At 34.1% G+C, this 26,393-nt stretch overlaps 1 protein-coding gene across 2 annotated transcripts in view; it reads left to right on the plus strand.

The window, feature by feature from the left end:
• Positions 1-11,235: 11,235 nt before the first annotated feature.
• LOC145666309 (uncharacterized) overlaps positions 11,236-26,393 on the plus strand; it is an 85,919-nt gene continuing 70,761 nt past the window's right edge. Inside the window, exon 1 of one of the 2 annotated variants that reach the window (XM_081733398.1) lies at positions 11,236-11,386. The gene's annotated coding sequence lies outside the window, so the exon portion shown is untranslated. Of the gene's footprint in view, positions 11,437-26,393 lie in introns of both variants that reach the window. The other variant, XM_081733399.1, reaches the window with a different exon arrangement.

Genomic DNA, 26,393 nt, shown 5'->3' on the forward strand with positions numbered 1-26,393 from the left:
CATTTTTTTAAGAGTTGCGATTTGTCAGTTCGTGAATAGTGTTGGGATAAGCATTCAGCAATCTTTCTGAACTTTGAAGACTTGCAATGTAATTATTTATTTTAAACGAGAATACATGAAGAACCTATGGACCTATGTGACGTAAAGAAATACAAATGAAACTATAACAAATTGGTGCTATACGAACTCAAAGTTATCAGGAAATGTAGCTTACATGTTGCGAAAACGATAGACAATAAAATATTTTTAATAAATACAACATTAAAGAAACAGCAGCAATGATAAAAAATATCAAAGTGGCATTATATGACTGTTCCCACAACATTGTTTCTACCATGAACATAATATGAAAACAGGTAACTTGTTTATAAAGAGGTATAACTTAATTGAGTGTCCGATTAATACTGATTATAAATTTTACAATCATGAATCATCGACAACAATCGCTAGAAAACGAATGACTTTCTTCTCTGACTAGTTAAAAAATTGCTATAGAGAATAAATAAATATACAATAAAGAAAGAAATATAAAACAAAACAAAAGACCCTTGATTTACACAACAATCATATTTCGTTTTCCTTTTTGAAGTGAATTTTCATTTGATTTTTCGTCTCATCTACTACACAAGCTACGTCTTCGGCATTACTTGAATGCAAAGTTGGAGTTGTTTTGTTGTGCGATGATTCATGTCAGTAAACGAGTTTTTGAAGGGCAGGTAAAGAAAATAAATAATTACATGGCAAGTCTTTAAAATTCAGAAAGATTGCTGAATGCTTATCCCAACACTATTCACAAACTGACAAATCGCAACTCTTAAAAAAATGTAATTAATTTAGAAAACATAAGCCATGGCAACAACTGCAAAGTGCCAGTTGGAATCTTAAAACATGTGGTGAAAATTAGGAGTTTGCCAATTTGAAAGATCGAATAATGGACGTTTGGTGCTCATTACAAGCAGTACTACATTCACACTGGTTAATTATAGAACAAAAATAAGCATGCCATTGGCTTTGTGGGAAACTTTGCTATTAAAATGAGGTGTCACATGCCATGGTTTTCATTTTTCAAACTTCACTTTAATTCAAAATGGCGGATTTCAAGATGGCTGCAGTCAAGAATACCCTTAGTGTATCACTTACCTCTAGGTATAATATGTATTACCGAAGCTTTTATCCACTTATCATTAATACGTGGGTTAGAAGCGGAGGTAAGGGACTTTCGTACGTAGTAAGTGAACAATTAAATTCATGTAACTTTTCACCAAATAGGTGTATCTCAAAACTAGCTTCACCATTGTCTTCCTGATTAAATTCTAGCCCAAAATTATGTATCATATTACCCTATTCCTATTTTAAAAACTTGACCTTAATTCAAAATGGCGGATTTCAAGATAGGTGCCGTCAAGGTCATATCTATCATACAACTTCCCCCTATGCCTTATATACATCTACATGGTTGTTTTTTCATTAACTCTCCGTTTACAAAGGTTAGCAAGGGACTTCTGCAGTAATCTCTAATAACCACATCATAACTTTTAAAAATTAAAAAAAAATAGAAAGCATGCACCATGGCAAAAATTTCTGTCATCAGAAATAATACATGTATGTCCTCTATCAGCTAGAAAAATTTCATTGAAATCGGAGCCGGACAATTGGGTGATGTCCCTTGTTAGTATTCTCCCCAAATTTCATGTTCATACGCATAGTTGTGTGGTCTGGGCGATGACGAGTCATTCATTTCTGATCTTTATATAATACGAGTAGGGTCTTAAAAAAAATCTGCTATCTACCTCTCTTTGTAAAGTACAAATGGTATTAAATCCAGTAAATAAGAATCTACTTTGGTCAGTTAAAAGTGTGTTAAAATTTCCAACTTACAGTTGCAATAATATAGACTAAAAGAGAGGTGGATGGCAGGGTTTTGTGAACAAGACTGCACATTGCATTACACTACTATATATGTAAAATGTCTACAATATTTTTGACCAGAGACAAAACAAATGTGAGTCCAATGGAATGCGTAAATTATTTTGGTTCAACGAGCGACATTTCACAGTTATGGTATATCCAGTCCATGCCCTCTCATATATTTTGTAGCCAAACTGGTTTTTCTTCTGTGTTAACATGCAAATCATTAAGATGATTTAGAAAAAAAAAAAAAGATGTACACTTATTTTAATCCTCACAACAGGCCCAGAGAAGGCTTTAAATTCTTCATTCACACTTCAAACATTATGTGAAACAACATAATAATATTATTGGAACCACTGCTAGAGTATGTTTAATGACAATCCAGATAAACTATCCACACTGATTATCATATTACCATATTAACATTACCAGATCTATAACAGATTTACAGCTTTAAATTTCAAAATTTCAGATACCCAAATCACCTTCTTAAGAAATAGCAAGTCGGATATTTTCATTCTAGTTTTTATTATTATTATTTCTAGAGCACTATGTTTTTCAAACTAGTTTTACTTTGTCTTTGATAGATATTTTGTAAAATGTAAAAAAGGACCAAATTTGTTTAGAATTGTATTCAAGGACACTTAACGATGCCTAATAGCATTTAACAAATTTCGTTAAGTTGGAGAAAGCTAAGTTGAATTAAGAAACATAATTGGGATACTGTACAAATTATGAAAACCTCTGAAGTACTGATCAATTTCTATAATAATTAACTAAAATTACTGATCACGGTCATAAAATTACAATTATACTATTTCTATTGAAAGAAAAGAAAAAGGAAAAATAATGATACTTCCCACTTCTCTTAAGGATGGATGAATTACTAACATTTTACAATTATTCTTGTAAGTTAAGGAAAGCAACTAAATATTGAAGTAATCCATGAATCTGGAAATACAAAAAACACTCACATTATTTAATGAAATCTTTTAGTTTAACATCCTATAATTATGCTCTTTTAGGCTAAGGGAAACAATGATTAAGGCAAGTGAATTATGATGGAAGAATTGGTGGAATGAAATGTGGGAGGAAATTAGAGTACCTCCAGAAAACCCACGGGCACGATGTTGTCCACCACATATTTACTTGTTAGACCGCAATCTGGAATCGAACATATGACTCAGTGTTTCGTAGGCTGAAAGTAGTTCAGAAAGCAACAGAATACAACACGAGAATGAATATTTAGAGTTAGGCCCTTTTTAGACGTTATGATAAATCATCAAGGGTAGAGATTTTTTTATCATATGCAGGTGAGATATTTTCTATTTACACACAGCGATATTTTCCGTAGATATCTCTAGCACATGGTCTATAGGGTCTGACATCTTTCGGAGATTATGCGAACTACTTCAGAAACTTTGAGTGTCTCCTAGACAAACAAAAGATGACCACGCTGTTTGTGAGTGTGTGTGTGTGTGTGTGTGTGTGTGTGAGCACCGTGTCAGTCAGAAAAGGACAATTCCTGTTTCTCGCTAATTTGTTCCCGCCGTAGTGAGATAAAGACCTTGGAATGGAAGACAGGGATGCTGCAACTTTTAGCTTGTCTGTGGCAATGGTATCATTGTATTTATGTTTAAAAAAGAAAAGAAATCGAAAAGTCTGGGTAAAAGATTGGATTAGAAGACGATACGGACATGGGATTCATGCTAACCTCGTACAGGTAATCAGGACTGAAGACAGTATAATATACACGAACCATTTTAGAATGCCGGATAAATTATTTGAAGAATTACTTGAAATGATAAAGCCAAAAATTGAAAAGAGAAACACGGTTATAAGAACCATGTGTCCGTAGTATACGATTTCCTGACGTGCTTACAAGTGCAGTATACGAGTAAGCTACTGCGTGGAAAGCGGGATCATACAGTTATTGTGGAAGAAGTAGGGAAAATATATGCTTTTTTATGAATAAAGAAAACATTATTGAAACTTAAAGGTCACCTATTACACTTTTAACTTTTAAAATATTACTTCTCATTAAGATTTTTTCGTTCGTGATACCCGCGGCATTTTCCATTGTCATTTTGTGTTCGAGTTGGTTTGCTTAAGTGGGCAGAAAATATACAGGTAACTTGTATGTGTGATTTTATGCTATAAAAAGAGTCCAATTTGTTTTATAAAAACGCAAAAATCTTTGATTATATTCCGGTGATGACAAAACAACAAAGTTATATCCTCAATCTGGTACACTGACAGACGATATTCACTTACACTAGATTCAAGATTAAAAAAAAAAAAAAATCAAAACATTCTTCTACAATAATGACAAATTCCACATTAATTGTAAAGCATATTTACCTTCTTCCCGTACGTCCCTGCGAAGAATATTTATCGTAAATTACATGAATTTTGAAAGGGTGGCTGTAGCCCAATATCAGTCACTGGTACATGCAAAAAGCATCGGAATATTAATTTTGTATCATTTGTGATTAATCTAACGCTTCCTGAAATTTCCAAAATAAAATTTGAAATTTTTATAAAGATCCACCAAATTATGCTTCGCCCCCTCTGCCCCCCTAAGATGGTGCGTTACCACAATATCATTCCAGATTTGAAAACCGCATACTCTTTTGCTACAGTGACGCCAAATTTCACATCAATTAACAAAAAATACCTTCTTGTCGTATGTCCCTACTAAGGATATTTATGGAGTTTTTTTATATTTTTGAGAGGGGGCTATAGCCCCATATAAGTCCCTGGCACATGCAAGGAGCATTGGAGCATTAATTATGTGTCATTCGTGATTAACCTGACGCTTACTGGCACACCGAAAATAAATTTTGGGATTTTGGTAACACATCACCCACCACCTTTTTACGCCCCTTGCCCCCAAAAGAGGGGCCTTCCCAAAATAATGTTTGAGACAGCTTTATTAGCTTTGTTAATGAGTGTTTTTGAATTTTGTAACAAATACAATTAATTTGCCCCAAAATCTTTACGAATAATTATTGGAGAAAACTGCTTCCAAAATTTAACATTGAATCTCCCATAAGGAAAATGAACTTTTGTGTTTACACCCCCAAAAGGGGGGCTAAACAGAAATTTTCTCTTATTTCCTTTAGAAATTCAAAAAATTAAGATATTTCTCAATAAGAGTGCCAAATTTTACATTAATAGTGTGAAAACTTCATATTCTCCCAGTGCTGTAGAAAATTGCATGAATTATGGAACAGTATGTTATATATATATATATATTGCAATTTTTTTTTCCCGACCTTAATTTTCAAGATACAGGATTGAAATATTGCACACGTATTGTCTACATAACTACGTTTAAAAAAAAAAGAAAAAAACATATCCCTACCTGAACCCAAGCCCGGGCCAGAAGGACGCAATAATTTCGAAAAAATCGAAAAATCTCCCGGTTTTCCTCGATTTTTTACAGTTTCTGGTGTATAATACGGACAAATGAGTGGTACTGTTGAAAATGATGCTCTATCAGTGGCGGATCCAGGATATGATAAAGAAAGGGACTAAATCGTAGTTTGTAGCTTTATCCAGTGTAAATCAGAATTGAACCCCATATTATCCAGTGTATACCTGAGCGTCAAGGCTGGGCTAGAGCCCCTATAGCCCCTCCTTCCAGTGTGCGAATTAAATAATCTATATTCGGGGGAGATAAAATTAGGCCAAAGGACATAGTCTGAAGGTTCAAATTTCAAAATGAGACAATAAATGCCCTACCCCCCATATATATATATATATATATATATATATATATATATATATATATATATATGTGTGTGTGTGTGTGTGTGTGTGTGTGTGTGTCTGTGTGTGTGTGTGTGAGTGAGTGACATCTGTAATAAATAAGAGATTTATTAATTTAATAAATCTACCGACAATAACTATGCACATATATATTGTCTGACATACACACACCCCACTAAACCTTTCTGAACGTGTTTTAATGTTGTACTCACTCTTGTCCCCGTAGCTCTCTAAGGTTTATTTAGTTAATAATTCGGCTCGAGCGATAGCCATGATCACAAGCATATGTTAATTTTTCCACTCATATTGAAAGCTTCCACTTTGCATTAATACATACAGGTTGCGAAAAGAAATCTACTTCAGTCTTGTGAAAACCACTAAAATTATCAGTTAAACCGGACATTTTTTTTAAAGAAAATCTAGATATTAGCCTATCAAATAAATGTATTGTTGCTGGTCCCGATTTCTCACATCAAGGTCAAATCGAAGGCCAAATATTTAAAATCTCTCAATTGAAATTTCGAGCTTGTGCTTCTACTTCCAGCTAAAGCTGTGCTCATCACGACTTTTTTTTTTCTCCAAATATCGATTCCGTGATGGGCACAGAAAGTCAACACTTAAAAATTACTTTACTGTTAGGTTGAAGATGAGTTGATTCACTATGGGCTACGTTACTCAAATAAAGTAAAACATTGAAGTTTTTCAGATAACATTATTAGCGTGGACAGCAAAATGTACAGAGAAAAGATGGAAAAATGAAGGGTTAACTTAAAAAAAAAAAAAAAAAAAACCGCTCCAGTTGAAATGCTTATACAGACACGGACAATGAGACGGAGAACCAGTCGTATTAACAAATGCTGAAACAAATCTTGAATTATTCGCTTATTCACCTAAAAAATCACCTTCATTAACATGTCTGCTCACTACGAGCGTATCCCCCAGCGTGTACGTTAACATATACTTACCAGAGAATACTTAATATCAGGTTTTGAGTACAGTTTCAAAAGTTCATTTCCGTAAACTGTAAAAGCAGTGATTATTATGCTAATTATCACAAATTAAATGCAACTTTTGAGTTGCATACACACAACCTACTAGGGAATGAAGACCATGTGCTAACAAAGAGTACACTGGAAAATGAAATAACATGTTATAACAAAAATTAAAATAAGATGATAATCGATACAAATATAGAGGATGAATATGACATATCCGAACTTCGCCAAGTATGGTAGAAGAAGCTATTTGTTTACTTCTTCTTGGCCAACCGCTAAGAACATTTATAAATCTATATGTGGCTTTGTTATACGCAATTAATATATTCAAATTCACAAACGATGACGAACTGAAGAGTACGAAGGTACAGTTGCAACTAACAACCGTAGTCATAATAATATAGTTCAACTAAACAACATTGAAAATAGGGGGAATTAGGTGGTAAGTAGAAATGACCAAAACTGAACAGTTTACATCGATCATTTCGAAATACAGCTAGAAGATTAAATTTACAAGAAATAACAAAAATCAGTGAAATTTGGAGTTATACTAAGCATAGTTTGAGGGGGAAAGCGAGCATCCCCGGTGGGGATACTTCAGCTGACTTCTTTGGGGGGAAAACAAAATGTGATTGAGGGGGAAAATCCCCCTCCCCCCCTCCCCCCGGTAATTCGCACCCTGCCTCCTTCGATCCGCCACTGTGCTGAAGAAAATGAAGTATAAACTATGATCCTACGATAAATAATCCCATGATCTTAACATATTTCAGATTCTATCGAGAATCAAATTCATGGTGTATATTTCAAGGCGAAGTTTCCCTATCTGATCAAGAAACTTGTATTTCAGCATATAGGGGCAAACATTTTTGTTAACTTCATATCACCTGCATTTCATTGCAGTTTTATTTTATTATAAATTATTGCTTAATTCCATTATAGAATTGTTCATAATATTTGTCTAATTATCTTCGACATTTTCAAGTATAAATGTACTTTTTTTCATTTCTTTATATAACGAAATGTAATGCCATAGTGACCTTTTGCACTATGCTCTCTGTTTCGTTCAGAGCTAAAGGTGACTATTTTATTTCTAAACGAAAAATAAAATTAGTTATATTTAGTTCCAGAATTAAAGATGATGGATGCCAATGTGCGGACCACACACAAAACAACTTAAATCCATCTTCTTGACCATAGCTAATTATGGACTATAATTGAAGAGCATTCAATTTATTTTTGAGCTGTAAACTTATTAATAGTAAAATCTAGAACAGTTTTACGGTTGTAAAATTCTACTTCATTTTGTTCGCTTGACAGTAAATATATAAATAAATACTAGCAGAATATCGAATCACACCTTTAACTGTAACAATATTTTCCTCTTTACTGGAGTCCTATCTGATCGATGAAAAAATAAAAATAAAAAAGTAGTAAAACGAAAACTCGAACACTGGTCGCGGGAATGGGAATTTGCACGGACCCAATGAGCTACGGAATAAGACACAAATCATACTATATATATGGCAATAACCCTAAGCTTCACGCTGTGAAAGAACGTTGTCACTTTTTTTTTTTTTTTTAAAGAAGGAATTCAAACCTTATAAAACGTTATGACAAGTGCCTCAATTTGAATGGTGAATATGTTGAAAAGTAATGTAATGTGATATTTTTCCCATTTGTATAATAAACATTTTGTATCTGCGAGTGTGTGCCATTGATATCAAACGGCAGTCCTTTTCCGAATTGACCTCATAGTATTTAGTACATTGATCTTAATTTCAATGTGATTGATTACTCAAGCGACTCTCCAAAACCAGAACTGGAAGTCAAATTTATCTTGACATAAATTTGATTTCTCCAGCCATACAAACAAATGGCATAACCGAACAGTGGCGTCTAAAAGCTTGGGCTCTCCCGTAGACAGCGTGGAGTGGGACCCCTTCTCTACGTCCCACTTCACAATTTTGAGCTCCCTGATGGTGTGGGCCCCCCACAATGCGGGGTCTGCGAACCCCTTATTTACGCCCCTGCAACCGAATACTGGAACTACGATAAGCGCATTAATTAGATTAATAATGCTGTGAGTTATAATGTAGATAGATATAGATATAATCTATTTAAAACAAAACATTTTACTTGATTTTTCATTTCCGAAGTTTAGAATTTTGCAGTATTAGTTTCTCAATGAATAACTGCAAATTAGAACATTAACTTTGAGCATAGAAATGAACTATGACTATTCATTTCTATGAACTATGAACTATGTAAAGCTCTTCAAGCGTTGTGAGATAAAGTTGTAAAATAACCACCAGCAGTGTTTTGTCTAATTCTGTTAATTTTGAGGAGAATCTAACACTCTAGGGGATATTCATGACTTTTAAACTTTTGTTGCAGGTATTTTCAAAAATCTTTAGAGAAATTCTACAACTTGGGGGGGGGGGGTCGTTTAGAAGACACTGCACTGTAATATATTTGCAAATTGGGCAGGCTATAAGCAATGGCAATAAATTTTTATTTATAAGTTATTTTATACTAGATGGAAAATCAATCTAACAAATCTGTTTAATTTGAATTATCTGTATTATCTGGGGAATCAAAAATATTATATAAAATCATGATAATTATTATTTACAACCGTTGTCAATCCAATGTTTGATAAAGATCTTTCAACATTTCTCCAGAACATTCCATCTTGGGCAACCCTCTTTCAAATCATTCCTCAGTGCTTCTTAATTTGACCATACCATACGGTATCAGGGCCTCTTCTAGGTCACTTCTTATCATTTACACAGAAAATAACAGAAGAACATATTATTGAGAGTGGTCAAATGAGCAGGAAATATTTCAGCCCAAACTAATGGAGGAAGTGGCCAGTGGACATCTTGACAGAGGACGAAATGGCAGGTGGATATAATGATGGTTTATAATTACAAGTACATTGTTATTTAATTGAATTTTACATTATAAAATTTCTAATTTACTGTATGCGCTCATTTAATCATTGTATATATATATCTATATATCTATATCTATATCTATATCTATATCTATATCTATATCTATATCTATCTATCTATCTATCTATCTATCTATCTATCTATCTATATCTATATATCTATATATATATATTATGACATGAAATTGCATGAATTATGGAACAGTATATTATATAATGTTATTACATATAATCTTAGAAGTTCTAGGGAGAAGATTAACCCGACTAACATAATGGTTAACGCGGTGACTTTTGGTTCAAATATTTTAATACGATATTTAAAATAAAATACAATTTATATAGAAGTAAAGTAAGTATGCATAAATTCAAAATACATAAATTCAAAATTCGAAATTTTAATTATGAAGTATCTATATACAATTTTGGAATTCGAAATTGATTATAATAACATGAGATAAGCACTAAAGCGCTTGATTGACAAACCAGAGTAAGAACGGAAAATAAAACAATATTGAATAGGTTTACAACAGGGGTGGCTAGGCTTTCTAAGGTTTGAGGGCTACTTCTCATTTCCGAATTCTCTAGTGATCTACTAATCAAAATATAGATTAATAATGAGGACGTGATGGACAGTAAAGAAGAAATAAATACGAACAATAAAATTAAGATTAAATATTTTTTTAAAAACCTAATTAATTCATTTTTATTTTCTCAGAAACGTTCATTTGTTATCAGAAACTAGAAATCAGTCCATCGAGACTGATTGATACAGATAGTGTGACACAGACCACCGCGGGCTACCTCTCACGATTGCCGGTAGGCTAGAGACCATGGTTGATGTGTTGGCCATCTCTGGTTGGTTATAATGACTTGTTTCGAAGACATGAAAAGGGTTTCAATCAAGGACGTGTCGCTTCTGATGTATGTGGTCCAGGTTTCAATTCCCGGTGCTAGTCGGTTTTATCTCATTTTAAACTATGGATCTACCTTTGCTTTAGCCGAGGTTAAACTTCAGACATCAAAGCAAACCAAATTGAAGCGGTTAATTTGTTGTAGCTTTCGTAGTTTGGAAGTCTCCTCGCATTTCATAAACAGAAACCGGGGAAAAGATATTTCTTTCCTTTTTGTCAACAGAACAAACCACTGGACGACAGGTATAAGCAAATTCTTAACAAAACCTGTTTTTAACCAGATATTTCCCGCTTTCCTTCCAAGAAGCTGGCAGCCAAGGAGGGTTGGAAGCGGTGACCTATTCATTCCTTTGTTTCTCTACGGGGGGCTATACCTGGCTTGCATGCGATAAGTTGAACATGTCGAACTTATCGCATCGTATCATATGCAGGAGAGATATCATGAGATAAACTAATTTAGACGTTATGATTTCTGAAATTTATCTCCACCCTTGATGATTTATCATAACGTCTAAACGGCCTCTTAGAGATGTTAAGAAAAGACAGAGAAACACAAGATCAAAGTGATATCTGTCGCGGAGAAAGCCGTTGTCGCTGTCGCGGCTTTGACTCAAAGTCACGGCTCTCCTTACCTTCGCGTGGTTCGCCGGAACTATGGTTCCCATAGTGACTTGCGGGGTGACGTCATGGGCTGCTGGTGGTCACCGGTGCTCGAAGAATCAGGCAAGCGAACCCGAGACTCAGAGGGCCAGTTGTTTACCTCACCTCATCACGAGCGCATGTGTCTGTGGTTAGTTAGTGGTGGAATCGACTTCACTTTGTTCACGGTTCTTTCGAAGGTGAGTGAACAGTTCAGCAGTTGACTTATTTTTCTTTTATCGCGGTCTCGGTAAGTAAACGAGAAACATTGATTCACCTGTTATGTCTAATTGTAGATAGCAAGATATTGAAAACAAATAATCGTTTTAAGACATTTAAATTCCATTTAAATGTTTTTGCAATTTAGTTTTTTTTCCTTTTAAGTAGAAACATTTCTTCCGAGTGGAGATAAGTCTTTTAAAATTTACCAATAATTGTAAAATATTACTTGACAACGAAAATTATTAAGCTCACTAGCGTATGAATTTGTTTCCCTTATTATTAAAATTTGGAACTGAAAAGATTTTCATAACTTCAGATTTTTCGTGAATGTCAGCGTTCACAGAACTCTTTTAAAAATATGATAATTTCAAATCATATAATTTATCTGTAGACCAAAGTTGAGTGATGAAGCTTCGAAACAAACCCTGTGCTTTAAGAGAAAGAATATTACAGTTATCCAGAAACTACACTAAATATATTTCAAAATTTGACTGTTCCCAATAATTTTGGAGAGATATTTGGATAATTGTTTTTTTTTTTTTTTTTAAAAAAAAAAAGAAGTCTTGAATGGCAATACTTAAACGAAACTTAAAATGACTCATTTCAGATATTTAAAAATAAGTTAATGCATTTTTATTGTATTATTTACGAAAAATAAATATGTTATTTATTCAAAGATCTTTAAAGTATATATATATATATATATATATATATATATATATATATATAGAGAGAGAGAGAGAGAGAGAGAGAGAGAGTCTTTAATCCCCAGTGGCCATAAGAACCTCCAAATTTCCTTGATATGCCCCCTTCCAAAATTACAACGTATACTTTAAACTTTCTCAGTGGTTTGGATCTTCAACACTTTTTCAGCCCTGATAGATCTTTGATCAAACTGTGATCTTCTTACATAAATAATACAAAATTATATTTTGTAGAAGAATCCAATTCGGATACTGATTCATTGGAAATCAAAGTATACTGACACAGACACTTCTATCAATTATAGCTGATTACATTGATGAACTTTTTGGCCATTACACCGTCCTACCCCCTGAAAGAATACTATTTAAGATAACGAATTACGTGAATTTTCTAATCCTTGATCAATTTGTTCACTGGAGTTCAGAATCACCGTTTCTATATGAAGACGGAATCTATTAACTAAAAACTGGTCCTTAACACTTCTCGGATTTGTATCTGAAGCAAGCGCCCCCACCGGGAATGGAAGCTGGGACCACGTTGAATGTGTCATTGCTGAAAGAATAAATTAGTCATTTAAACATAACAATGGTAGTTTTAATATCTATATGACTTCTTCTATATTACATACTGCAAAAAAGGATGGTAGAACGATACAGTAATATTGACACTGACATACTATCTCCTTGGCCTTACCATTCACAGGGACTATGGCCGGACAGACAACCTTGAGTGGTATGTGGTCAGCACATCGTCTCCCATTTTCATTTCAATTTTGGCTCTGTAGATCGGAGTTTATAGCTTCTTAATTCAAGTAACTAAACATTTATTGGAAGATGGTGTGTTAAAAACAAATATTCTATTTCTACTGGAAAAAGAACTCAAAATCATGCTGTGTGACTACTCGACTATACAATAATTTCAGTCCTACGATATATTCAGATATACGGTAACATCTCATACAAAAGCCGTCGATGCAGGAATGTCTCACGAAAAAGTATGCTAACTTTAATGGATTTATGATTTTTGTAATGCTTTGTAATTATCAGACCTGAAAATATCAGATATGTGTATATTACGTATAATCCTATTCCGGCCAAATGCACTAAAATAACAAAAGAAAAACCACATCGGAATGACATATCTTTATGAAAGAAACTTTTGTGCCTAAGGCCTAAGATATTTAATTTATGCTAGTTTTCGTGTTCGAATACCCGTTTCAACTTTTTCCCTGTTAGCTTGCACAACTTAGCTTTGGCACATGAACCTAAATCCAGGACTGTAGTTGAGGGTAGACGGCGGTACACGCCGTATACCTTCTGCTTAATCTTAGTCATTAGAGTATACCTTCTGCTTAATCTTAGTCATTAGAGTATACCTTCTGCTTAATCTTAGTCATTAGAGTATACCTTCTGCTTAATCTTAGTCATTAGAGTATACCTTCTGCTTAATCTTAGTCATTAGAGTATACCTTCTGCTTAATCTTAGTCATTAGAGTATACCTTCTGCTTAATCTTAGTCATTAGAGTATACCTTCTGCTTAATCTTAGTCATTAGAGTATACCTTCTGCTTAATCTTAGTCATTAGAGTATACCTTCTGCTTCAAATTGTATAACACTTCGTACTTTTGTTTTGTTTATATTTATTTATTTAATCAGAGCCATTATTCCAATAATTGAGTGGCCATATCACCAAACCAAAACACAAAATTGTTAATTTTAGGATGAGAGTGGTGTAAGTGGTCGATGCAAAGTAGCGTATTTTTTGTTCTGAGAGGGTATCCTAGCAGTTTTGAAGGTCGATGGCTGTGATATTTCAATTACCTAAAACCTTGTTCTCTGCTGAAGAGAACCACACATGTTCGATATTTTAAAACTAAGTTATGCATATTTTCAATATCACGCCAATGATAATACGTAACTTTGAGCAATACAGAATAGAGTTAAATTTGGAAATATTTTCTTTTACTTCTGGCAGGTCGGGCGCGATTTTTTCTGTTCCTTCTCGGAGTGAGTTAGCTCATTCTCCATACCTACACCCATTTATGTTAATAATAAAATGATTTAAGGAATGCCCTCAAGAAATGCTTTTAGACTATAAAACAATAATATATTCTTTATATTTTAATTCAATTAATTAATATATGCGTTGTACATTATCAATTAAAAATGCCTTCTATGTCTTTTATGGCAATCATAGATGATCACAAAACAGGCTCTGAAAATTTTAGGACTACTGCACTGCCTAAATCATTAATTGATTTCGTATTGTAAAGAGGATTATTTGGAAGGATCGTTTATTCTCTTGTCTTCAATGAGTAGCAGAATCTAAAGATCGGACACTAGCATGCTTAACTTGAAATAGATAATAATTCTAAGTTCGATTCTATTACGTTTTAGGCTATAGACCATTATCGTTAATAACATACATATTTCTACAAGTTATCACTACAATTCCTGGTGACAAAATCTTGAGACTTGGAACGCTTTCTTACAACTATAGCAGAAGAGCGCTGGAATAATGCATTAACAATAACTAGGAACAAAGGATCGAAGCCATTACAAGCATGAACCGGTCTTTGCATCAAGAGATCATCAGCACAAATTTGTTGAAAATAATTCAAATAATCGAGATAGAGTTTAAAACAAAACATGCTCGATCCAGCGAATATTTGGAATTGAGTTTATTTTAGCTGTACATTACGGTGCAATAACGTAGATAGGTTAAGGATGACGTATACGTCCTGAGTTCGAATCTCACAGTCAGATGACGTCTGGTGTTTCACTTCTATTAGAGATCTGGCTTCTTTCCTGTAGGAATTCAAAGAGCCTTCTATAGAAGGTATATTGACGTGTAGTGTGTTCAACTAAGCATCTGTGTGATAAATCCATAAATACTCAGTTTTTGTATATTGTTCCTCTTCCGTAGTGGTTTGAGAGGGCGTATCTTCGGTATACGAAGTCCTGGGTTCGATTTCTAAAGCTCGTCCTATACAGCCTTGCTGCTGATAAAGAACGTGATTGAAATTTAATCAATCAATCAATCTTAAGTACATGATATCTCTAATCCTAACTCTTAAAGTATTTCTAGTTCAGTCATTGCCGCCCGCAGCGGAGTGCAAGAAGAGGCAATTGTCCCCCTTTGTATTTTTAAAAAAGAAATTCAGTTCTTTGAAATACATATCAAAACATGTTAGATTTGCTTATTCACCCACTACAGTATTTAATATAATTACTGTAATTAATAAAGTTATGCAATATGCGTTAATAATATGGCATATTTGTTCTACATAAAGTATTTGTGCATCAGGGTATGTATATTCGTGATTTTTTTCTGTGTCTCGGTCTTTTCCTCCAGCTTGGAAAAAAATTTGCAAGTATTTCTGACTTGAGCTAACAAATTTTCAGTTTTTCAGATACTCTTAAAGAAACTGGCCGCCATATCTCTAGTTTATCAGTCTATCGGCTCTATTTAACTTTTCTAGACAAATGGGCTAGATTATGTCTAAAAGCAGAAAGGGCTGCCTATAGGAGAAGAAATTAAATTAAATTAAATTTTTCAGTTTAACGTCCCACGATTATGCCTTTTAGGCTAACGGAGACGGGTGGTTAAGGCAAATGAATTGGTGGAATGAGAATGTGGTAGGAAAACCCCGAGAAAACACATGAATACGGTGTAGTCTACCACAAGCTTACCTGGCCAGGGATCGAACTAGGGCGACGTATACCAAAGGCGCACGCGTGAGGCACTCGACCAACAGGAAGGGTTTCTGACCTGCTTGTGTTGTCTCGTGGGCAATGCTGACACGAATACTACCAAATATACGCGTACACCACAATTTCCGATTTAAAAAAAAAACGCGAGAAAAGAAATGAAAGAAAGATTAAGTGAAATGTTGCTTCTACATCCTCTGAAAGTTTAAGCTTGTACAGTCCGCAGCAAAAAAAAAACTGCAACATGAGCATGTAACTTTATTGTGAAACGACGAAGTCTTTTGCTCTAAAATAAGTGTGCAGGGGAGGACGCCGAGGTTTCTCTTGGTGTGATTCGTGCCACTTAGACGTTATGTTGATTCCCTGGGCTATTAGGCGTAGTTTCACAATAAACTTACATCCTCATGTTGCAGGTTTCTTGCTGCGGACTGTATAAGTTTTGAAAAGTTATTTCATAAGAAAGAATGAATCACTTTATTATGTGTTACCGCAAGTTTGGAGTACCGTAAGAGTTGATGCTTAGACGAATATTAAGCTATAAATCACCGTAAAGTGAGAAAAATTACAATATAATGCACAGACATTTCAAGATGTTTGCTGAATGTTTTGCCCAAACCAAGTTCTAACTCTCTTGCCTAAAATAGTTTAGTGTAGCCACTTAGCTAGTAGGAAAGGAGTAAAGCAGCCAGTTCTTTTCCCTTAAAAGAAATTATGTAGAGAAGCAAACAATGGCAACGTTAGAATTCAAGAATATTACACAATTTAACATAGCTATTCAGATTAAACATCTCTTTCTGAGTTCTCTTTTTCCCAAAATTTTCTGGCTTGGATTTGATACGTTCTGTCCGTATTCCCTATGCAAATAAATTTTCCACCCTTCCAGGCGGGAGCTCATGTGGTTCGGATTCCACGTTAATCAGTAGGTCCCATCTCATATAGCCTCGCTACTGAAAGGGACGCTAAACTACAAATCAACTCAACTCAACAAATTTTCTACCCGTCTTAAACAGCCCTACCTTTTATTTTTCTATGATAGTTCTGTGCTCTCAAGCGTTTTGTGTTGTTTTACTTTTTAATTTCACCATTGTTTGTCTAATTTTGTTTCCTTTACAATTATTTATTATTTAATTTCATGATATTGAAGGTTTTTTGAAAAATTTAAAGAATGGACGTTCTCGATTCATTATGAGTTAATAGAATAATTAAAAACTTCAGTTAAATTCTCTTTCTCAGTTATTTCTTTCTTATATGTAAACTTCAATGTTTTTTGTTCGCTGTACTAACTCACACTGTGTCTCTGAAATGAATATTCCAGGCACAGTGTCTCAGTGGTAGAGCGCTTACTTCTTGTGCGTGGGGTCCCTGGTTCGATACCCGGCCACGTAAGTTTGTGGCGGACAATATCGTGTTCATGGATTTTCTCGGGTTCCTCCAATTTACTCCCAATTTCTCATACCATCAATTCTTCCAGCATTATTCACTTATTTTAATGATCATCGTCCTTAACCTGACGGGCATAATCGTGGGACTCAAAGATTAATCGTGAGACGTTAAACTCGAAGATTTCCTTTCATTTCATGAATTTTTCAACATAGCACTTGGCTTTAGTTGAGTTTTTGTTTTCATATCACTTTCGTTAAAATGCTCATTCTAAAGACAGAGGAGTTCATAATTTATGTCACAAATAGAGTACTTCACGAGAGCTTTAGGTTAGATAAATGAAACTTGGTATGTAAGCTTCTCATTAAAAGTAAATAAACACGTTTCCGTAAATTCCGCTTCTAATTTCCATAATGTTTAAATTTCTTATTTTGTATGTATACATTTGCAACCGTAATAAAACAGTTAAATCGTATAAAAATCAACTTTTGAAAATAACACTTCAGTGAACACATGTTTCATGCTTTAATTGAAATATGTATCCTAAGTATATTTAAATTATTTAGAAAAATAACTATTGCACAGTTTGAAATGAATTCTAACATAGTACAAAGTACCCACAATGTAATAAAAATTTTGTACATTTATTTTGCGAATTCTATCAGGAGTCTTTAAAAACTTGTTTGTCTAAAGAAATAAAATAGGCCTACATAACGTAGACTTCACACCCCAGCCCGTTGCACTTGGGTCAATTTTTCTTTCATTTTATTTGGATTCAGCTATGCATCCCAAAAGGTGTAAAGGAGATTCAAATATATCTTTCAAATATTTTCTACAAACCTATTCCTCCCGTGCGAAAAACGAGTACTTCAGCTACTGGGTAAATAAATACAATTGTGTTTGGTTTTCTAGTTTGTTCTATTTCTCCTTTCAAATCATTTAGTTGCATTTAGTTATAATTAACAAGGTACTTATCTACTGAAGGGTACGGCTTACATATCGTTGCATGCTCTTTTATAATCCTTGATAATAGTGTTTAGAAGAACATCTTTTCAAAGGAGTAGTTTTGCGAATCACGATGTCACGTAAACAACAGTGTTTCAGGGGATAATTAAACCGTAAACACTGAAAGAACAAATCGTGTTCTGGGAACTTTGAAGTTGACGATTCGGATCAGTTATTGCATCCAATGATAACTACAGCTGCTGGTTTTAGTTGTTACTCATATCACGAAATACTTTCCTCATGCGAATTGTCCTGTTATTTTTCATTTTGAAAAAAAAAAAGGAGTTTTTGCTCTGAAAGAAACCTTCATACTATCTTCAAAGAGCTTAAAAGCCTCTTGAGTTGAAGGAACACTGATGTTGATTTTAAAAATTTACACATTTAGTAATAAGCATGTTACCGTACACGAAATTCACCCTATTTGATTAATTTTACAGCACATTTCACCATTTTTGAAAATACTACAAACAATAAAAGTTTTAAAAACGTAACTTCTTAATAATCTTTATTTTGTTAAAATTTAACAATGCAGCACTAACTCTTTAAAATATGTTATAATTTTAAATTGCAGCTCTTTTAATATTTAAAATAGTCATAATTTTACAATTTAAGATTTAAGTACATTCGGTGTGTCATAATTTTGGAACGTAAGATTTTTATATTTCGTTATGCCATAATTTTACATACGAAAGATTATTTGTACTTTCGGTATGCCATAATTTTACAACGTAAGATACTTTCGCTATGCCATAATTTTACAACGTAAAATTTCAGTACTTTTAGAATGCCATCATTTTACAACTCCAAAGTAGCAAACGGAAAGTATGACAAATTATTCCTTTGTTTTCTTCCAAATATATAGAAATGAACATTACCACGTAAACCAAAGACAAAGAAGATTTAGAATGTTCAACAAATAGGGGGGAAAATTAACTACTGGATTCAAACAAGTTGTCACTGTGGATTTCGTGTAGGTGTTTTTTTTTTTTTTTTTTTTTGCATCAATATCTCACTTAATTGCTTTTACGCTGTCAAGTTCGCTCGATGTAAAATGGTTAGTGTTCTCGCCTTAGTGCAGAAGCACCGGTTTGATCCCCGGTTTGAGTACATGTAGTTCGGATTCTTCGTTAAACTGTAGGCCCATACCTTATAATATCCTCATTCCAGCAAAGTCACGTTGAACCCTAACTAAACAAATTATACTTCGTGTGGTGGATTGTATATCCATCAGGCGCATTGCGACCTTTTCCAGGGTTTTTGTTAATCGTTTCCTACCGAATAGGCCACCCAACAATCTATTTGGTATAGTTGGTTGCATAACAGTAAGATATTTAGCAAATATTAACCGCATCTCGGCCTTTTCCAGAGTTTTTGTTAATCGTTTCCTACCGAATAGGCCACCCAACAATCTACTTGGTATAGTTGGTTGGATAACAGTAAGATATTTAGCAAATATCATTAAGCGCATCACGGCCTTTTCCAGAGTTTTTATTAATTGTTTCCTACCTAATAGGCCACCCAACAATCTACTTGGTATGGTTGGTTGCATAACAGTAAGATATTTAGCAAATACGTCGTATCATTAGGCGCATCAGGCCTTTTACAGGCTTCTGTTGATCGTTTGCTACAGAATAGGCCGCCCAACAATCTAACAATCTAATTCATACGGTTGGTTGCATAACAATAAGGTATTTAGCAAATATTCATATCTGAATAATAGTGCATATTACACTTTACTTTGTCAGTTGTTAATCAATCAAATCACAAAATGTACTATTTACGAAGTATCATATAGTTTCCACAATTGAAACTATGTATTGTTAAAACTCGCATTTGACTTCTACGAGACTATTATTTTAACTGTTTTTCTAGGTCGTCTGGACATATTATTTTTTGGGTCTTTCATTTACGTATCTTGCTATCTTTTCTGTATGCGAGACAAGATTTAAAAAAAAAAAAACATAATTGTGAATAGGAGGAAGTAGCTTAAATTGGGCTTCGCATTCGGAAGGTCATGGGTTCGATTCCCATTGCCAATCACCCTGACTGGGGTTTTCCAAGGTTTTTCCTCAGTCCTACCAGGCCAATTCCGAAATGGTACGTACTAAATAGGCCCTGGCCGATACCTTTCCAAATCGTTTCTATTGTTATTGTTTTGTTAGATATCCAGTATAAAATGGCCTCTGAGTTGTTAAGTAAGTGAATAAAATAAAAAATACCAGAAGAGAAAAAGTGTTGGGATTCTGTGGTTATTATTTATTTATTTATATCTTCTTGGTCATTTAGTCAGTTTTATGCATATAATCCAGACGAATAGGATAAATGAATAATGAAATGAAGAAAGTGGGAGAAAACGAGAGAACCCCGAGAAAATCCACGAGCACAGTGTTTGTCCACCACAAAGTCCACACGGCGTGAGCTGGGATCGAACCAAGCACCGGAGGTGAACGCTCTACCACTGAGCCACCTCGCCCCCTTGAATAAAGCCAAATGAAACTACGTAGAACTTACCCTCCTGACTTTACAGCTAGTTTACGAATGAACTTTTGTTTCCAAGCGCAGTATTGCCAACAATTTTACACTAGATCGGGGATAAAACCCCACTGAATGCATATTAGAAACTATTATCATCTTACTAAAGAAGTAAATTTCATTCATCACCCATCTACTTAAAATAATTAAAATAAATAAGTCTCAGTCTTTCGGCTTAACAGCCCACGATTATGCCCTTTAGGCTAACGGAAACGGGTGATCGAGGCAAGTGAATGGCGATGGAAGAATTGGGAGAATGAAAATGTGGGAGGAAACGGGAGTACACAGAGGAAACCACGAATTGAAATAAGTAACATTACATTTATAATTAATATATATTCTGATAATTAGGTACTATACAGTAGATAATTGCAATAACTTTAAGAGGGACGTGGTGTTCTAGAGGTAGATTACAAAAAGCTTTAAAAAGGAAAACGGAACAAAGCAAGAATTTTAGGAAACCTAAAAATGGATGAAAACATTGCGATCTTGACCAATAACTAGTTTTTGGATCAGGGACCACAAAAGTTTTGAACGGTCTGTAAATCGAGTTTTCGTACTTTCTACGGAATAAGCATACCATACTGAGTTAAGTGATAGTTTGGGTTTGGCTACACTATATGTAGTTCTCCAGATATAAGGCCTACAAGAATTTTTTTGATTGAAATATATTGGGTCTTTTGATCCAAAAAATGAAAGAGCATGTTGCCTGTATTTCTGAAAGAACTGTCCGGAACTAAAGCTTTTGAGTTAAAGCAGTAGACACATACATGCACTATTCCGAAGAGTTTTGCATTAGTCAAGTTATTTATTTAAATTGACTTCTTAGAGAAGGTAATACCACCTTCAGAACAAAGATGTAACAGATAGAAGGTCTTCGATTTCTTTTTATCTTCTTACTTCAATATTCTTTTAAGGTACAAATGTTCATTTCGTTAACATACTGCAACAAACATTTTAATATTTGTTGCTGCCCCAATTCAATTAAACTTACTTTATTTTAACACCAAAATTTTCCACGATAGAAAATTTTCGAAGAAATTAAATTATTTCTTTATTCTGTTAAGACACTGAATTTATTTAATACTTATCATTTATTACCTGTAATTCCAAAAACAGATCCTTCTAAGATGTCGTTCTCACTTATTGTGTCTTAACAGCCTTAATGCACAAATATAGCCACAACATTTAACATCATAAGTGTACAGGTTGTCTATCAATAAAAATTATATGTTACGTACTGGACCATTGTCCTTTATAACACATACATGCTATCTTTGCAATACCTATTTCTATAGTCATTGTCAATAGTTTTTTTCTGTAAAAGTTTATTATTTTTCTGTAGAAGTACAATGATCTTCAATTACCTCTTAGTGTTGAATCAACAGTGTTCTGTAATCAAAGTAAAATGTGAACACTATGTCCGTTCGAATTCACATCCAGAGGCCACCCACTGGAACAACTACAATTCAAACTAGTTGAAGTGAAGACGAATAAGGAAGTAATACAGCTGTTAAGTCTAGGAGACAGTTAGAATGTTGCGGTTTCATTTTTTTATTACTTTAAGTTGTATTACTTTCTACGTACCACTGAAGTCTATGCTCTTCTCTATCAGTTGTACTTTTGCCTTTATTACTGTTACGGTACATAAATTTCAGCTAAACACGAGTTCTAACGGAAGAAACTTTATTTGTTACAAAACATGCCATCTTATTACATTAGAATATAACTTTTGATAAGTGGGCGTCTGAATAAGTAACAATAATAAGCAATATTATATCCTTATGTTTCAGAAGAAATCACATTATATGGTTGGTAGGATTGCAAGAGACGAAACAGCTTTCCCAATAGAAACATCATACAGTTTTGGAGATGAGACATCAAATTTTTCTCGTAAGAAAACTGCTGGTTCTATTGTTGTTTGGGTTCTACCAGCGGTGACATATACATTCCTAATGATGACAGGCATACTCTTAATACATACTACTTGTGATTCCCATTTTCATTATGGAACGCTTCGGACAGGAATCAAGCCATCATGGCTGCCCATTGTCAAGAGAAACATAGTAAATCATCTTTTGAATTTCTAAATGATAATAATGGTATCTTTTAATTGAAGAGCGTGATTGAATAGTTGATACTAAAAACTGTTCATTTCGTAAACAATGACTTTTTTTCTTAACCTCTTCAGGGATATGGCATCAAATGATGCAACATATTTATAGGGATACTAATCCGAATTTTTTTCACGAAGAAGAGTGCGAACTAAAGATAAATAAAAATAATATTCTGAAGCACTTGTTTTTACTTACCTTCAGTTCGCATTCTTCTTCGTGAAAAACAATTCGGATTATTTTCCCGATAAATATGTGGCATCATTTGATGCCATATCCGTGAAGAGGTTAAAGAAAAAGGTTAACTCTTAAGCTGACTGTCGCGTTTCTCTCTTTCGAAGAACATTACAATTACAATTTCAAATTACAATTTTAAAATTAGATCTGTTCTCTAGAAATTAGTTACCGCATTAAATGACACAGTTTGATGCATATATACAAGGCATATATTTGAGCATTTAATATGCTCAAATTCCTAGTGACAGCTCTAAACATTTTCTAGAAAATATTTAAGATCTCGCAAATATGATTAGAGCCCACCAATCAATAACAAGATGACAAATATTTATTACTCATTTTTATACACTAAGAATGAAAGTATTAATTTTTACTTGGCAACGCTGAAAATGTTAGCGAAGTGTACGAATAACAATGATTCTGACAAAACAGCAGAAAAATTCCAAACTAAGCCAATCATAACCTAAATTGTATGTACTACAGATGTAGGTGCTTCTTAAATGGTTTGTTCTCAGTATCAGTAAAGCTAATCTGAGAAATACATTTACCACGTGTGTCATCTGTATAGAATGAAGTACTTTTATACAATAATAATAATAATAATAATAATAATAATAATAATAATAATAATAATAATAATAATAATAATAATAATAATAATAAAGCCTTAGAGGTGAATTTTTGTGCACGCCATGATGTCTTTCACTCGGCCGCTATCATGATCAGAGTAGTTCTTTACAGTTTATTAAGTGTTCTGCATTTTGAAAATTTAGTTGAAACTTCTCTCCCTTGCCCCCAAATTGAATTCATTAGAAGGTAATCTGAGCGATGTTTTGATGATTTGTTTTATTTATTTTTAAGATTAGTGTATTTACCAGAATACGATACGAAGAGGATATAACTGTAGGTCTCTTTTATGTATCTTCACTGCTGACAAAGATCAAAATATTCACCCAAAATAATCATTTTTTTTTTTACAATATTCATGAGCTATTTCTTTGGAAAAATGAAATGAAATGAAATCTTTAAGTTTTATTTCCCACGGTTATGCCGGCTAGGATAAAAGAGACGGTGATGATGAGAAATGAATGAAACGGTGGAGTAAAGAAAGTGGGAGAAAACTGAAGAACTCCGAAAAAAACCACGCAGAAGGTGTTTGTCCACCCCAAAGTTCACTTGGCGCCAACTGGGATCGAACCAAGGATCCCATGCACTAGAGTCGCGATTTGATTGGAATGTTCCCCTTCTGTTCAGAATCATTCTTATTACATGCATTATATTGCTACATTTATAATTTCACATTGGTTCTGAAGCTAATGACTAAGGCTAATTTCAATACAAGAAAACTATAATAATTTTAACAAACGAATTGTGTTAATATCAATATAGAATTAGGAGGGGGCAGTTTTCCATAACAAAGAGCATTGTAGCAGGGACATAGGCAGGGGGTGGGTCCTGGGAGTCCGGACTCCCCCCCCCCCGAAATTCGGACTTTTTTGTAAATTTAGTCTAATTTTAGGGGCAATTTTACAATTTTAAATAAAATTTAGCCTGAAATTGTGTTTGGACTCCTCCCGAAATAAATTCCTGCGTACGTCCCTGCAAGGTAGTATTAGTGATAATACGAAGTGCAAACGTGAAATAAAAGCAAGAATAGGAATGTAGCAAAAGAAGCATTTAGGGGGACAAAAGTCTATCTTGTAGATCCTTGAGTAAACAGTTTAGAAAAAGATCCATAAAGTGTTTCAATGGAGTATTGTACTATATTGGGCAGAAACATGGACATTACGCAAAAATGATGAAAAACGACTGGAAGTCTTCGAAATGTGGGTGTGGAGAAGAATGGAGAGAATTAGCTGAGTTGAGCGGAAGACGAATGAGAGGGTGTTAAAAATGGTGGGCGAGAGAAGAAGAATTTTAGATATTATTAAGAAGAGAAAGAAACTGGTTGGACATTGGACAAAAAGGAACTCTATCATGAGGGACATGCTAGACGGTATGGTGGCAGGAAAGAGAGGGAGAGGACGAAGGAGGCTGAATTAACGGACGATATCAAAATAAGAAGAATCGTACGTGAAAGCTAAGAGGTTAACTGAAGACTGTGGAGCACGGAAGCTTCTCAGTTATGGCAAGTTACCTGCCAATAATGGCAGAATACCTGTGATGATAACATTAACATTGTAAATATAATGTCAAGAAACCAAACGTAGATAACACATTTCAACATACTTATTTGAAGTAATGCACAAATAATGACACTTAAAATTAATTTTACAACAGAATAAATGTTCAGTGCAATACAACTTAATACAATTTGTAACTGTGTATTTCTTAAGTCCTGTATAAAGTTTATGACTGTTGGAAAGAATAACTGTAAATACTGGCCAACAAACAACATATAAAAAATAAAATTGTATTTATATATATAAAAAAGAGAATCTTGGAATGATGGGCAGAAGGTTCACGTGACATTAAATCAACTCCCTCCTTGCCCCCCTTCCTTGGTGGAAATGTTATTACGGGACAAGGTCAAGAACATAACGGTCTCCGCGGCTGATGAAAACAAGCGAATCAAATGGATTGCTTCTGCCTCTAATGAACAAGTCTGCCATACAAACCTCATTCGACATATTAAACATTCTACCATAACCTGATACAACATCTCGAAGCATATAATTTCTCGCTGTATTCTAACGAGGGTATAATTTAATAACACATGCCTCACTTCTTTCTAGCACATGCCAGCACAGTACCGCCTGTCAGTCATCAAATCAGAGGAAAGATCTGTTTTACTCATAAAAGTCAGAACTATAGTTTGTTTCTTCAATCGAAGTTCAATTTGTATATAAAGAATACCGCCCTCAGCGTGCGGTGGCTCGTACCATAAATAAGTCATCGTCCGATGGATCTTGTGCAAAATATCCCAGATAACTAAATAGTCAATTGGAACCCTCATTTCAAACAATTGATAGTCGCATGTCATGTCCACGTGGAGTCTTTGTTGATTGCCACAGTCTCAATTACTGTCCTTTAAGTTAGTACTCGATTTCCTGTCCCCAAAACCAGTTTCCTTGTTCTTACATTGCCTGACCCTGTTTCATATTAGCCATAGTATTGGGAAGGAAGAACATACACGATGGCTCTTAAGACGTTGAAATTCCGCAAATGTGGTCAAAAGAGAGATAGAATCAGAAAGGGATTCTGCTGTAAAGTAAAATCAGCATGGGAAATTTGTCGAACTGCGCTTCAGTTGAGTAAATTCACTGTACTATTTTCAGATCTTCAATTTATTTTCTTTCTT

This window comes from Thermobia domestica, chromosome 12 (genome assembly GCF_964235325.1).
Source record: "Thermobia domestica chromosome 12, izTheDome1.hap1.1, whole genome shotgun sequence".
In the NCBI taxonomy this organism is placed as follows: Eukaryota; Metazoa; Arthropoda; class Insecta; order Zygentoma; family Lepismatidae; genus Thermobia; species Thermobia domestica.